The sequence below is a fragment of the Triticum aestivum genome, chromosome 5B, assembly GCF_018294505.1.
Source record: "Triticum aestivum cultivar Chinese Spring chromosome 5B, IWGSC CS RefSeq v2.1, whole genome shotgun sequence".
In the NCBI taxonomy this organism is placed as follows: Eukaryota; Viridiplantae; Streptophyta; class Magnoliopsida; order Poales; family Poaceae; genus Triticum; species Triticum aestivum.
The window spans coordinates 363,278,047-363,292,041 of NC_057807.1; positions in this window are offsets into that span (position 1 = coordinate 363,278,047).

Consider the following 13,995-nt stretch of genomic DNA (forward strand, 5'->3'; position numbering starts at 1 on the left):
GGCTTGCTGCAGTTAAACCCCACCATCCCCTTGTTGATAATGATGCATACGTAGTTAGATCTGATGTAAGTCTTGCTGGGTACATATGTACTCACGTTGCTTAATTTATGTCTTTGCGGAGAGACTTCAGTCTGGCTAGTAGTACCGTGTGGTCTTCGACGTTTAGCTTGTGACCTCAGCTACGATCTTGTGCCCTCAGCAGGATCTGGTAGATAGTCAGGCTTCTCAGCCTTTTTCATTTGTAGATGTCTGTACTCAGACATGTTAAGCTTCCGCATGTGCTTTGACTTGTATGCTCTGATTGTTGGGTCATGAGACCCATGATTGTAATATCTCGCTCCTCGGAGTCTATTGAATAAAATACTTGAGTGGTAGAGTCATGTTGTGATGCCATGTTGTATTTGCACATATCGAGCATATTGTGTGTATGTTATTGAAATGCTAGGTATGCATGGGATCTGACAACCTAGTTGTTTATCCTTGGTAGCCTCTCTTACCGGGAAATGTCTCCTAGTGCTTCCACTAAGCCATGGTAGCTTGCTACTGCTCCGGAACACTTAGGCTGGCCGGCATGTGTCCTTTTTCGATCTTGTGTCTGTCCCTTTGGGGAAATCTCACGTGGTGCCTACCGGAGTCCTGTTAGCCTGCTACAGCCCGGTTTACCGGAGTCCTGCTAGCCCAGTTGCTACAGCCCGGATTCACTCGCTGATGACCGACACGTTCGTTGTTGGGTCATGTATGCCTGTCCCTGTAAGTTAGTGCCACTTTGGGTTCAGGACTAGCCATGTCAGCCCGGGTTCTTTGTCATATGGATGCTAGCGGCACTATCATATATGTGAGCCAAAATGCGCAAACGGTCCCGGGCCAGGTAAGGTGGCACCCGTGCGAATACCGTGCGTGAGGCCACAAAGTGATATGATGTGTTACATGCTAGATCGGTGTGACTTAGTATCGGGGTCCTGACAGTATGTGAAATTTGTCTTGCAGAGCCAGACACGGTCCTTGTATTCGGAATTTATCTTGGAGTATTCAGAGATGGAACCCGCCTTGCAATGCCGAAGACAATCTGCGTGCCGGACTCATCGTCATTGAAGCCTGGTTCAGGGGCTACTGAGGGATTCCTGGATAAGGGGGTATCCGGACAGCCGGACTATGTACTTTGGTCGGACTGTTGGACAATGAAGATACAAGATTGAAGACTTCGTCCCGTGTCTGGATGGGACTCTCCTTTGCGTGGAAGGCAAGCATGGTGATTCGGATGGTAGATCTCCTTCTCTGTAACCGACTCTGTGTAACCCTAGCCCCCTCCGGTGTCTTTGTAAACCGAAGGGTTTAGTCCGTAGGACAAGAACAACAATCATACCATAGGCTAGCTTCTAGGGTTTAGCCTCTACGATCTCATGGTAGATCAACTCTGGTAATACTCATATCATCAAGATCAATCAAGCAAGAAGTAGGGTATTACCTCCATCGAGAGGGCCCGAACCTGGGTAAAACATTGTGTCCCCAGTCTCCTGTTACCATTAGCCTTAGACGCACAGTTCGGGACCCCCTACCCGAGATCCGCCGGTTTTGACACCGACACCACCCACAAAAACTTGTACTCTGAGTTTACTACGTTATACAGGAAGAGAAGAGGTGCACGCATGCACTCGTCCTCTCACACACACATATGTTATTTCCCGAAAAGTAGGATGATGACCCCCGGCCTCTGCATCTGGGATTCACACACGCATCTATAGCTATGAATTGTAGTGTTCTCAACCATCCAATTGGCTCTATCATAAGATTCACGTTGCTCCTTGGCCTTGAGATTAAGAAGTTTAAAACGCGGAGGCTAAGATGGAGGCGCGAGGTTTTGGTTAATGTGCGGGCCGCACACGGAACTAACATGACACAAGCTTCATCTACCTGGTGCGCAGTCCGGTGAGTTGTCCAACACAACCAGGCCCTGCTTGGTATCTGCGCCTCGACTTATGCGCAGAGAAATTAGGGTCGGAGGGAGTACTACTAGTAGTACTACTACTTTGATGTGTCGCATCAACTCGCACAAGTATGAAACACTTCGTGAACAAACAAGCATATACTCCCCCGCAAAAAAACAAGCATATACTCCCTTCGTTCCAAAATACTACTCTACTTGACTTCCATTTGTCCAAAAATGGATGTACATTTACACTAAAGCATGTCTAGATACATCTATATTTTGACAAATGGAAGGCATGTATTGTGGAACGGAGGGAGTGCTTGTCATCAAAATGGATAAAAAGGGACGTATCTAGAACTTAAATACATCTACATACATCTCCGTTTATCCATTTTGATGAAAAGTAGTACTTCTTACCCAAAGGAACTTTATATCCAACACAGACAAAATATCCGTTCGACTGTTAGAAATTACTGATCTGATGTTGAAGTAATTGCTGCATCGCCACCAAAACCCACCATTTCTTAAGCTAAAGTAGACCGAGCTAATCCCTATATTAGCATATTACTAAGATAACAGAAGGCACTGTAGAAACATTTAGGATGTGAGCTTGTCAATCTGAATGTGGAGGGACACCAGCTTAGCCCCAGCCAGCAGCTTGGACGGAACTATGAAGAAGGTCAGCTCCTGCACGGCGACGTCGCCGGGATCCTTGCTGCTTGTCACCTCCATTTCCACCTTGACGACATCGGTCGTGCCTTTGGGATCCCCCGGTAGGCCGTTCGCCCACAGCTTGGCCATGTAGTGCGGCAGTGGGGATGCCCCCGCTCTGATGCAGGCGACCGACACGGTGATAGGCGCGCCGATGTCGAGCACGCCACCGACCAACAAAAACGAGCGGCCGTTCTCCCCCGCGAGAAGCAAGAGTTGTGGCTCCGACAGTGGCACTTGTAGCTGGAGCACCTTGTCGTACTGGATCCTGTGAACGGGCATGGGATGCGCGGTGCTGATGTGGTGGTACGGCGCCGGCGGCGGGTGTCAGTGTCAAAACCGGTGGATCTCGGGTAGGGGGTCCCGAACTATGCGTCTAAGGCTAATGGTAACAGGAGGCGGGGGACACAATGTTTACCCAGGTTCAGGCCCTCTCTATGGAGGTAATACCCTACTTCCTACTTGATTGATCTTGATGATATGAGTATTACAAGAGTTGATCTACCACGAGATCATAGAGGCTGAACCCTAGAAGCTAGCCTATGATTATGATTGTTCTTGTCCTACGGACTAAACCCTCGGGTTTATATAGACACCAGAGGGGGCTAGGGTTACACAGAGTCGGTTACAGAGAAGGAGTCAGTTACAGAGAAGGAAATCTACATATCCGAATTGCCAAGCTTGCTCTCCACGCAAACGAGAGTCCCACCCAGACACGGGACAAAGTCTTCAATCTTGTATCTTCATAGTCCAATAGTCCGACATAAGTACACAGTCTGGCTGTCCGAGGACCCCCTAATCCAGGACTCCCTTAGTAGCCCCTGAACCAGGCTTCAATGATGACGAGTCCGGCGCACCAATTCTCTTTGGCATTGCAAGGCGGGTTCCTTCTCCGAATACTCCAAGGTAGATTTTGAACACACGAATCGTGTCCAGCTCTGCAAAACAAATTCCACATACCACCGTAGAGAGCACAATATTCCACGAATCTAATCTGCTAACAACTTTTCATAGCGTGACATCACGCCGCGGCCTGGTCATTATGCGAACCGTTTTTCTCAACCTGCTACTGCACATATTGCGAGGCGGTTTTATTAGCACGTCTTGTCGAAGCAGAGATCGTGTCCCCTTACACGGGATTCTCATCAATACGGGTGTGGGTAACCCAACCGCGCCATCAATGCGACGCTTGGGGAATAAGCTAGTTTATGGGGCAAGTGGGGAGGCGCACAGTTTCTACCGCCTTTATAAAGAGATAAGGATTTCCCTTTTTCACCCACGCCCTCTTCTTCCTCCGCTCATCCATTATCGCTCGAGCTCCAGCACCCAAGCTTTCACCTTCTCCGCAAAATCATTCCAAGCATGTCTGGAGTGGGAGGCAAGTGGATGGCCTCCTCCGTGAAGGAGGACATTATGAAGCTTCGGGAGGCCGGATACCTATCCGCAAACATCACGCACCGTCTTCCGGTCGAAGGGAAGATCGTCCCCACCCCGAAGCCCCAGGAGAGGGTAGTGTTCCTTGCTCACTTCGTCCGTGGACTGGGTTTCCCCCTCCACCCATTCGTCCGCGGGCTTATGTTCTATTACGGGCTGGACTTCCATGATCTAGCCCCCAATTTCATCCTCAACATCTCGGTGTTTATCGTCATGTGTGAGGCCTTCCTCCACATTACGCCTCATGTTGGCCTATGGCTGAAGACCTTCAACATGAAACCAAAGGTGGTGGTCGGCCAGCAGGCCGAGTGTGGGGGCGCCATGGTGGGCAAGAGGCCCAATGTCACCTAGCCCGAAGGCTTCTTTGTGGAGACCGTGAAGGGGTGGCAGTCGAGGTGGTTCTACATCACCGAGCCACGCGACACCAACTGGGCAGTGACCCCCGAATTTCGATCCGGCATCCCCATGCGGCTCACCTCCTAGAAAGAGAAGGGCTTAGCCTGGGTTCATCGGTGGAGCTGACCGGACTTTAGACCAGCGTCCAAAATATGATAGCCAAGAAAATCAAGCTTGTCAACGTGGTCCAGGTCATACTCATCCGCTGGATCCTCCCGTGTTAGAGACGGGCTTTCAATATGTGGGAGTTCGACCCGACCGAACACCAGATGCTGCAAGAGCTCTTCGACACGACGCACTAAGACGTCTGGAAGGTGTTGTTCTAGGCCACCGGGGTCCCCCCACCCATAAACGAAGATCACGGACTCAGCGCAAAACGCCAAGCCCATTCGGTGAGTTTTTATGTTTTGCAAGATGTGCCCTTTACCAGCATACTCGTGGGAGGAATCTAAGCTTCCATGCTGATTCAATAGGACTGGGTAGCGATAGTGGAGCGGATCGACTGTCCGGCTCCGCTACCTGAAGATCTAGCATCATCCCTTCTAATGAAGATGCTGTTTCCGGCGCCCTACGAGGTGCCGGATAAGAAGGCCAAGAAGAAGGCCACGGGGACCAGGAAAGGTCTCCAGCACAAGGTTGTGTCGGACTCATCGTCCGAAGACACCAAGGCGCGCTCCTCCAACAAAGACGAGGAGGAGGAAGAGGAAATCCCTCCCCCAACCGGGAGGGAAAAGAAGAGAAAGCCTGCCCCGCATGGGGAGGCCGAAGCGTCCAAGAAGGGAAAGACCTTCCTTCCGGACAACACCACCACAGCCACCTATAACGGCGAGGAGTGGTTACCCAGGGACAAGCCCCTGGCTAAGTCGTAATATCCGAACACTGTAATACTTCCGATACGTTTTGATTTATTGCTTCTTATCATGCCAAACATGCTCATGCAGTCCGGCCAACTCCGGCATCGACGTATCCTCTTCGGATTAGTCTCTAGGCCTATCGATGATGAACAGTGATTCACTCCTGACAGCTGATACGTCCATTTTGCATCATGCTTTTATATCAATATTTATTGCATTATGGGCTGTTATTACACATTATATCTCAATACTTATGGCTATTCTCTCTCATTTTACAAGGTTTACCATAAAGAGGGGGAATGCCGGCAGCTGGAATTCTGGCTGGAAAGGGAGCAAACATTGGAAACCTATTCTGCACTGCTCCAAAAATCCTGAAACTCCACGAAACATGTTTTTGGAATTTTTAAGAATTATTGAGCAAAAGAAATACATCAGGGGGCCCACACTTCAGCTAGGAGAGTGGGGGCGCCCACCCACCCCCCTACTGGGCGCGCCCCTGTCTCCTGGGCCCCCTGGTGGGCCTCTAGTGTCCATCTTATGCTATATGATAGCTTTTACCCTAGAAAAAATCATGGGCAAGCTTATGGGACGAAACTCCACCACCACGAGGCGGAACCTTGGCGGAACCAATCTAGGGCTCTGGCAGAGCTGTTCTGCCAGGGACACTTCCCTCCGGGAGGGGGAAATCATCACCAACGTCATCACCAACGATCCTCTCATTAGGAGGGGGTCAATCTCCATCAACATCTTCACCAGCACCATCTCCTCTCAAAACCCTAGTTCATCTCTTGTATCCAATCTTGTATCAAAACCACAAATTGGTACATGTGGGTTGCTAGTAGTGTTGATTACTCCTTGTAGTTGATGCTAATTGGTTTACTTGGTGGAAGATCATATGTTCAAATCCTTAATGCATATTATTACCCCTCTGATTATGAACATGAATATGCTTTGTGAGTAGTTACATTTGTTCCTGAGGACATGGGTGGAGTCTTGCTATTAGTAGTCATGTGAATTTGGTATTCGTTCGATATTTTGATGAGATGTATGTTGTCGTTTCCTCTAATGGTGTTATGTGAACGTCGACTACATGACACTTCACCATTATTTGGGCCGAGGGGAAGGCATTGGGAAGTAATAAGTAGATGATGGGTTGCTAGAGTGACAGAAGCTTAAACCCTAGTTTATGTGTTGCTTCGTTAGGGGCTGATTTGGATCCATATGTTTAATGTTGTGGTTAGGTTTACCTTAATACTTCTTTTGTAGTTGCGGGCGCTTGCAATAGGGGTTAATCATAAGTGGTATGCTTGTCCAAGTAAGGGCAGTACCCAAGCACCGGTCCACCCACATACCAAATTGTCAAAGTACCGAACGTGAATCATATGAACGTGATGAAAACTAGCTTGACAATATTTCCCATGTGTCCTCGGGAGCTCCTTTCTCATTATTAGAAATTGTCCAGGCTTATCCTTTGCTACATAAAGGATTGGGCCACCTTGCTGCACTTTATTTACTTTATTTACCTATTACTCGTTACCATTTATCTTATCACAAAACTATCTATCACCTACAATTTCAGTGCTTGCAGAGAAAACCTTACTGAAAACCGCTTATCATTTCCTTCTGCTCCTCATTGGGTTCGACACTCTTACTTATCTAAAGGACTACGATTGATCCCCTACACTTGTGGGTCATCAGGACTCTTTCCTGGCGCCGTTGCCGGGGAGTGTAGCGCTTTTGGTGAGTGGAACTTGGTAAGGAAACATTTATATAGTGTGCCGAATTTTTTTGTTACTTGTCACTATGGAAACTAATCCTTTAAGGGCCTTGTTCGGGGTATCTTCACCCCCAACCAGAAGAGCAAAGATTTGCTCCTCAACCTACATAACTTTATGAAAATATTTACTTTGAGATTCCTTCGGGTATGATAGAGAAACTGCTAGCTAATCCATTTGCAGGAGATGGAACATTGCATCCCGATTTACACCTTATCTTTGTGGATGAAGTTTGTAGATTATTTAAGCTTGCAGGTATTCCCGATGATCTTGTCAAAAGGAAGGTCTTCCCTTTATGTTTGAAGGGAGATGCATTGACATGGTATAGGCTATGTGATGATACGAGATCTTGGAACTATAAGCGATTGAAGTTGGAATTTCACCAGAAGTTCTACCCTATGCATCCTGTTCATCGTGATCGTAATTACATATATAATTTCTGGTGTCGTGAAGGAGAAAGCATCGCTCAAGCTTGGGGGAGGCTCAAGTCAATGTTATATTCATGCCCCAATCATGAGCTCTCCCGGGAAATGATTATTCAAAACTTTTATGCTCGGCTTGATAATCGCAACCTGCTTGATACTTCCTGTGCTGGTTCTTATATGCTGAAGACTATTGATTTCAAATGGGACTTATTGGAAAGAATTAAATGCAACTCTTAAGGTTGGGGTTCCGACGATGGTAAGTAGTTAGGTACGACACCTAAGTTTGATTGTGTTAAATCTTTTATGGATACCGATGCTTTCCGTGGATTTAGCACTAAGTATGGACTTGACTCTGAGATAGTAGCTTCTTTCTGTGAATCTTTTGCTACTCATGTTGATCTCCTTAAAGAGAAGTGGTTTAAATATAATCCTCCTGTTGAAGTGAAAGTAGTTGCACCTATTACAGTCGAAGAAAATACTATCACCTATAGTGATCCTATTGTTCCAACTACTTATGTTGAGAAACCTCCTTTTCCTGTTAGGATAAAGGATCATGCTAAAGATTCGGTTGTTGTTCGTAAGAGTAATATTAGGACTTATGCACCTCCTGAGCAAATCAATGTTGAACCTAGTATTGCTATGGTTAAAGATCTCTTGGATGATGATTTAGATGGGCATGTTATTTATTTCTATGGTGAGACTGCTATATTGCTAGACCAGACACTAAGATACATAGACCTGTCGTAGGCATGCCTGTTATTTCTGTTAAAATAAGATATCATTGTTATCATGGCTTATATATATATGGGTGCAAGTGCTAGTGCGATACCTTATACCTTATATCAAGAAATTATGCATGATATTGCACCCGTTGAATTAGAAGACATTGATATTACTATTAAGCTTGATAATAGGGATACAATTAAACCAGTTGGGATTGTTAGAGATGTTGAAGTCGTGTGTGGGAAGGTTAAATATCCTACTGATTTTCTTGTTCTTGGTTCCCCACAAGATGATTTTTGTCCCATTATTTTTGGTAGACCCTTCTTGAATACAGCTAGTGCTGAGATTGATTGTGAAAAAGATACTGTCACCGTTGGCATAGATGGTATGTCTCATGAGTTTAATTTTGCTAAGTTTCAGAGACAACCACGTGATAGGGAACCACCTAGTAAGGATGAGATTATTGGTCTTGCTTCCATTGTTGTGCCTCCTACTGATACGTTAGAACAATACTTGCTAGACCATGAAAACGATATGTTTATGAACGAAAGAAGGGAAATAGATGAAGTGTTCCTCAAACAGGGACCTATGCTGAAACATAACCTTCCCGTTGAAATTCTTGGGGATCCCCCTTGTCGGTGTCAAAACCGGCGAATCTCGGGTAGGGGGTCCCGAACTGTGCGTCTAGGCGGATGGTAACAGGAGACAAGGGACATGATGTTTTTACCCAGGTTCGGGCCCTCTCGATGGAGGTAAAACCCTACTCCTGCTTGATTAATATTGATGATATGGGTAGTACAAGAGTGGATCTACCACAAGATTAGAGAGGCTAAACCCTAGAAGCTAGCCTATGGTATGATTGTTGTTCGTCCTACGGACTAAAACTCTCCGGTTTATATAGACACTGGAGAGGGCTAGGGTTACACAGAGTCGGTTACAATAGGAGGAGATCTTCATATCGTATCGCCAAGCTTGCCTTCCACGCCAAGGAAAGTCCCATCCGTACACGGGACGGAGTCTTCAATCTTGTATCTTCATAGTCCGGGAGTCCGGCCAAAGGTCTTAGTCCGGCCATCCGGACACCCCCTAATGCAGGACTCCCTCAGTAGCCCCCGAACCAGGCTTCAATGATGATGAGTCTGGCGCGCAAGTCGTCTTCGGCATTGAAAGGCGGGTTCTCCTTCGAATTCCCTGTACTTGTCGAATAGTGTCCGGCTACTAGTGCGTGCTGTCCTCCTCGGCTTCTGTGTCCCATAATGACCATCTTCCACGCGTCAAACGAATGCGAAAAGCCAGGGGATTTTTTCATTTATCCCCCCCGATTGCGTTAATGAGCCGCCCATAAAAGAGACGGGGATTTAGATCCAATTCGCACCGTCTTCCCTCCGCGAGTCTTCATCAGAGCGCCTCCGACAGGGATCCACTCCACCATGGCCGGTCGGTGCAGCTCCTCCTCTCGCCTATCCAGCCCTCGGCCTGGAGATTGGGGGCGGTGTTCCATCCCACATAGCGAGTTAGTAGTGCTTCAGTCCAAGGGGCTTCTCCCCCCAGCATATATGGTCCCAGTTTGAGCCGGGATTGCTGCCTATAGCAGCGGAGAGCAGGCGGAGAGCGTCCCCAATCCCTCTCAAGGAGAGCAGGTATGCTTAGTCCCTTATTTGATGAGAGGACTAGGATTTCCAATTCATCCGTTTCTCCGAGGGTTGCTGGAGTTCTACGGCCTCTAGCTACACAACCTCACGCCCGCCTCCATTCTGCACATCGCGGGCTTCGTGGCTCTCTGCGAGCTGTTCTTGGGCGTTGAGGCCCATTTAGCGCTGTGGAAGAGGTTGTTTTGCCTTGTACCCCGTTCTCAGGAGGGGTCTATTTATCAAGTGGGCGGAGCCGAACTATGGCGCATCGCCGGGACCGGATATCTATCCGGTACCCCAAAGAGGGCGTCCGAAGACTGGCCCTCGGAGTGGTTTTATATAGATAACGTCCCCCTGCCGGACCCTGTACGGATCGGCCTCCCCGAGTTCAATAATGCCCCGTTGAAGAAGCGCCTGAGTTGGCGCCCACGGAACCCTCAGAGGGAAGCTGACAGGGACGTCCTGTACCTGATGGGCCGGATAAGGTTGTTGGCTCATTCCGGACTGACCATGATCAAGGTCATGGCCATATGCATTATGCGAGGGGTGCATCCGCTTCAATACAGAGGCCACCCCATATGGGATTTCAACGGGGAGGATGACGCTACCCGGTGCGGTCGCAAGGGGCCAGATTCGGCCGCCACTTTAACGAGAATCTTATCCGCTTTGTACAAGGGAGAAGAGCAAGAATTCCTCCGTGTCAACCCGGAGGGCGGATTCTCCATGTACAATCCGCCAAGTTGGGTGAGCGAACACCTTCACTTGTCTACCCGCTTTTGAAATTTCCGTAGTCGAGTACTTAGTCTATCAATGTTAAACGCAGGAGCTGCGCCGGGCTGTGAAGGAAATAAACAGCCCTCCTCCACAACCCGAGGATCCGGAATGGTCCCTCGATCCGGACTCCCAAGATGACCCGGACTTATGTGTGGAGTTAATCGATGGAGTATTTCATCAATTGAGCAAGGACAACTCCTTAGTGGCCATCGGCCGACTATCCCAGACTACTTCCAGCCTCAAAAGTAACCGAGACCGAAATCCCAGTATTCTCATGCTTTATCTTGCATGCCGTAAACAAATATTGTTTTTGCAGGGTAAATCCTTGAGGCGGAAGGCCGAGCCCGCGGTGGGCAGCCAACAAGGGCCCCTGATGCCAGGCGGGTCAAAAAGAAGTGCGGACCAGATCGAGATTCCGACGCAACGGTATGGCGTGCGAATTTAATGCCTAGGGTTTATGCCCTTGAGTTTCACTAACACTCATGATTTTCTTAGAAAGAAGAGAGCCCGCCGGACTATGTCCGCCGGCCAAGGTTCAAGGCCGGGTCCGGAAGCGGAGACGGACACGGGGCGCGCCTCGGGCGCTCCTCCGACAGAGGACGCCGACGGGCTATCTGCCACCAATTCAAAGGTGGAGAGCGCCCTGAACCACAGGCATCGCCGGACTGTTCTTCGTGACGCATGTTTTTCCCTAGAGGCGTTGGACGCCTTTAATACCGGAGATGCGTATCTCCGTGCTGCTCAAAATGGTCTAGCCAGAGCCACGGAGCAGTATGTAAAAGACATACAGGTGAGTAGAATTGAAGGTTATGTATGTCAGTAGCCCCCGAGACTTGAAACAGTGAAGATAACTGTTTTAAGGATCATCTGCTCTGCAGTGTCTTACAAAGAAGAATACGCAACTGTCCCAGGAGCTTGAAGAGTGCAAGGCCCAACTCGAGGCCGCACTGACCACTTCAGAAAATTCCAAGGGGACGCCCGCAGGTAATATATGCCTCGAAAGATAATTTCGTTGTGAAGTGCGGTAGGTGTGCAACCCTGACGATAATAGTGCAGATGGGGCCGGAGTAAATCCGGACAAGCAACAACTCCTATGCCAATTAAAGGCTGGCGAGAGCGTGCTAACAAGGGTGAGGCAATAGAAGAACAAACTTCAAGATGCCAATACCCAGCTGGGTGAGGAACTAAAGGATGTTCGTATTCAGCTGTCTGCTTCCGTAAAGGAAAATCGGCGACTTCGACGGGGCATTTTTAGTAAGTGCTTGAACGAATCTTCGAAACAAAAAGAATTCGGCGAGGAAGTCGATTGACAGAGCTATGTCTATAGGTCTGCTGACAGGTCCTCCTGCCGAGGAAATGCCCGGTTCAACGGAAGACCTTCTTCCCGAGCTGTTGCAACTACACGAACGAGTTCGGCAGGCAATGCAAAGCGTCATCCAGGCTATGTGGCCATCCCTCTCCATGCCCGAAGGCCTTGGAGAGCTTACAAATAAGCTGGAGGGAGTGCGGCAGCGCTTCCATTTGTGGAAGATATTGGCCTGCCGTCAAGGTGCCAGGGAGGCCTGGGCCGTGGTGAAGACTCGGTACAGGAAGGCTGACCCAAACCACATGGCCGAGGTCGGCCCTATAGGTCCTGACGGAAAGGAGATCCCAGTCAGCTTAGTATATCGCCAGGTTCAGCTGGCTGCAAAGTATTCCCAATAGGACTGTAAATTAGACCGCCTGTTGGATGGTATTGAAGAAGAATATGCCGAGTCGGATTGACTCTGTAATTTAAAATGACATGAAAAATGCCTTCTAGCCGGATTGTAGATTGTTTGTCATTGCGGACCTTTTCGCTTCGACCTCTGGACCCTATAGTCCGGAGTGTGTCCGAATACCCTCTCGATTATGTAAGAACTGGGCCATGCATGGAGACAAGGCGTAGGGGTCATAAGTGCTTTAGCAGACAAGTGCCCAACTAGTTATGTTATATTACATGGTTAGTAAGAAACATCTTCCAGGGAGAATAGTTCCGTTAGGGGTTCCTTTACCTGGGAGGCATGCCCTAAAGTGCATGTCCGAACTGCTAGAAAGAGCAGAAAAGCATCTCGGGGCAGATGAATAAATACGAAAGATCATCTTTTAGTTCACCGACCGAATATTCCCTTAAGAACGCTAGCTTTCAGCTTCACCCAGTCTGAGGTACACATCCGGCTGACCCGGTAGTAACAATCGCAGAGGTGCTCCCTTTACCACCTAGCCGAACGAACGGGAACGTAGGGGTAAGCACAGGAGCCACGCAACCCAGCTTGGCCAAAACTTAAGTCATATCAATGCATATAATGGTGTATAAAAGGTTCATGCGGAAGTGTCACACATGTTGTGGGCATGAGGCTTGTTTTATATAAACTTCTTGGTAAAGAAGCCCCCAGGTATGATGAGCGCGGGTGGTGCGTCGGGTATGTGCGAACAATGCACAGGCAAGCCCCTAAGGGCTTGGGAGAAGAAAAAAAGGTAGGGAGAAGGAACAAAATCTTGGACAGCTAATAAAAATAAAAATAAAAAAAGGGACAGAGGAAGGTGACGAACATGGAGGCCGGCGCTAGGCGTAGAATCTTCGTAAGTGTGCTGCGTTCCATGGGTTCGGCTCGAGTCGATTGTCCGATGCGTTTCGCAGACGGTACGCTCCACCGGTCAGTACTTGGTCGATTATGAAGGGACCCTCCCATTTGGGCTTTAATTTATCCTTTTTCTTGTCGAGCAGGCGTAGAACTAGTTCGCCAACGTTATAAGTTTTGGCTCGTACTTCTCTGCTTTGGTATCTTCGAGCCTGCTGTTGATAGAATGCGGAATGAGCTTTTGCCACGTCGCGCTCCTTCTCTAATGTGTTGTAACGCCCCGAGATTGATGCTCCAGATGCCTTCTATTTATTTTTGTTGTTTCCATGATTGGCATAATAAATTATTGCATCATCATGCTTGTGTTATTTGTTTTTATCACTTTGTGCATTCCATCTTCACATATGTTGCCATATGCATTTGCATCCATCATGTTCATGATTGCTTGCTTGCTTGTGAGGCTTGTTTTATTATTATTTGCATCATGCATTCGTCTCCATATGATTGTTGTGCTTGTTTTCTTTTACTTGTTATGCTGCATTGTGCCTCTTGTCATCATATTGTATTGTGCCATCTTTGTTTCTTTGCCATGTTCATCTCACTTTGTTATATGTTATATGCTTTGATATGCCTCTTGTCATTTATTGCATCATGATCATCAAGTGGATTGCATTCTTCATAATGGTGTATTGTTGTGTGCGCATCAGTCCTTGTTGTCTCTTCTCTCAAGCCATGCCCATGTATC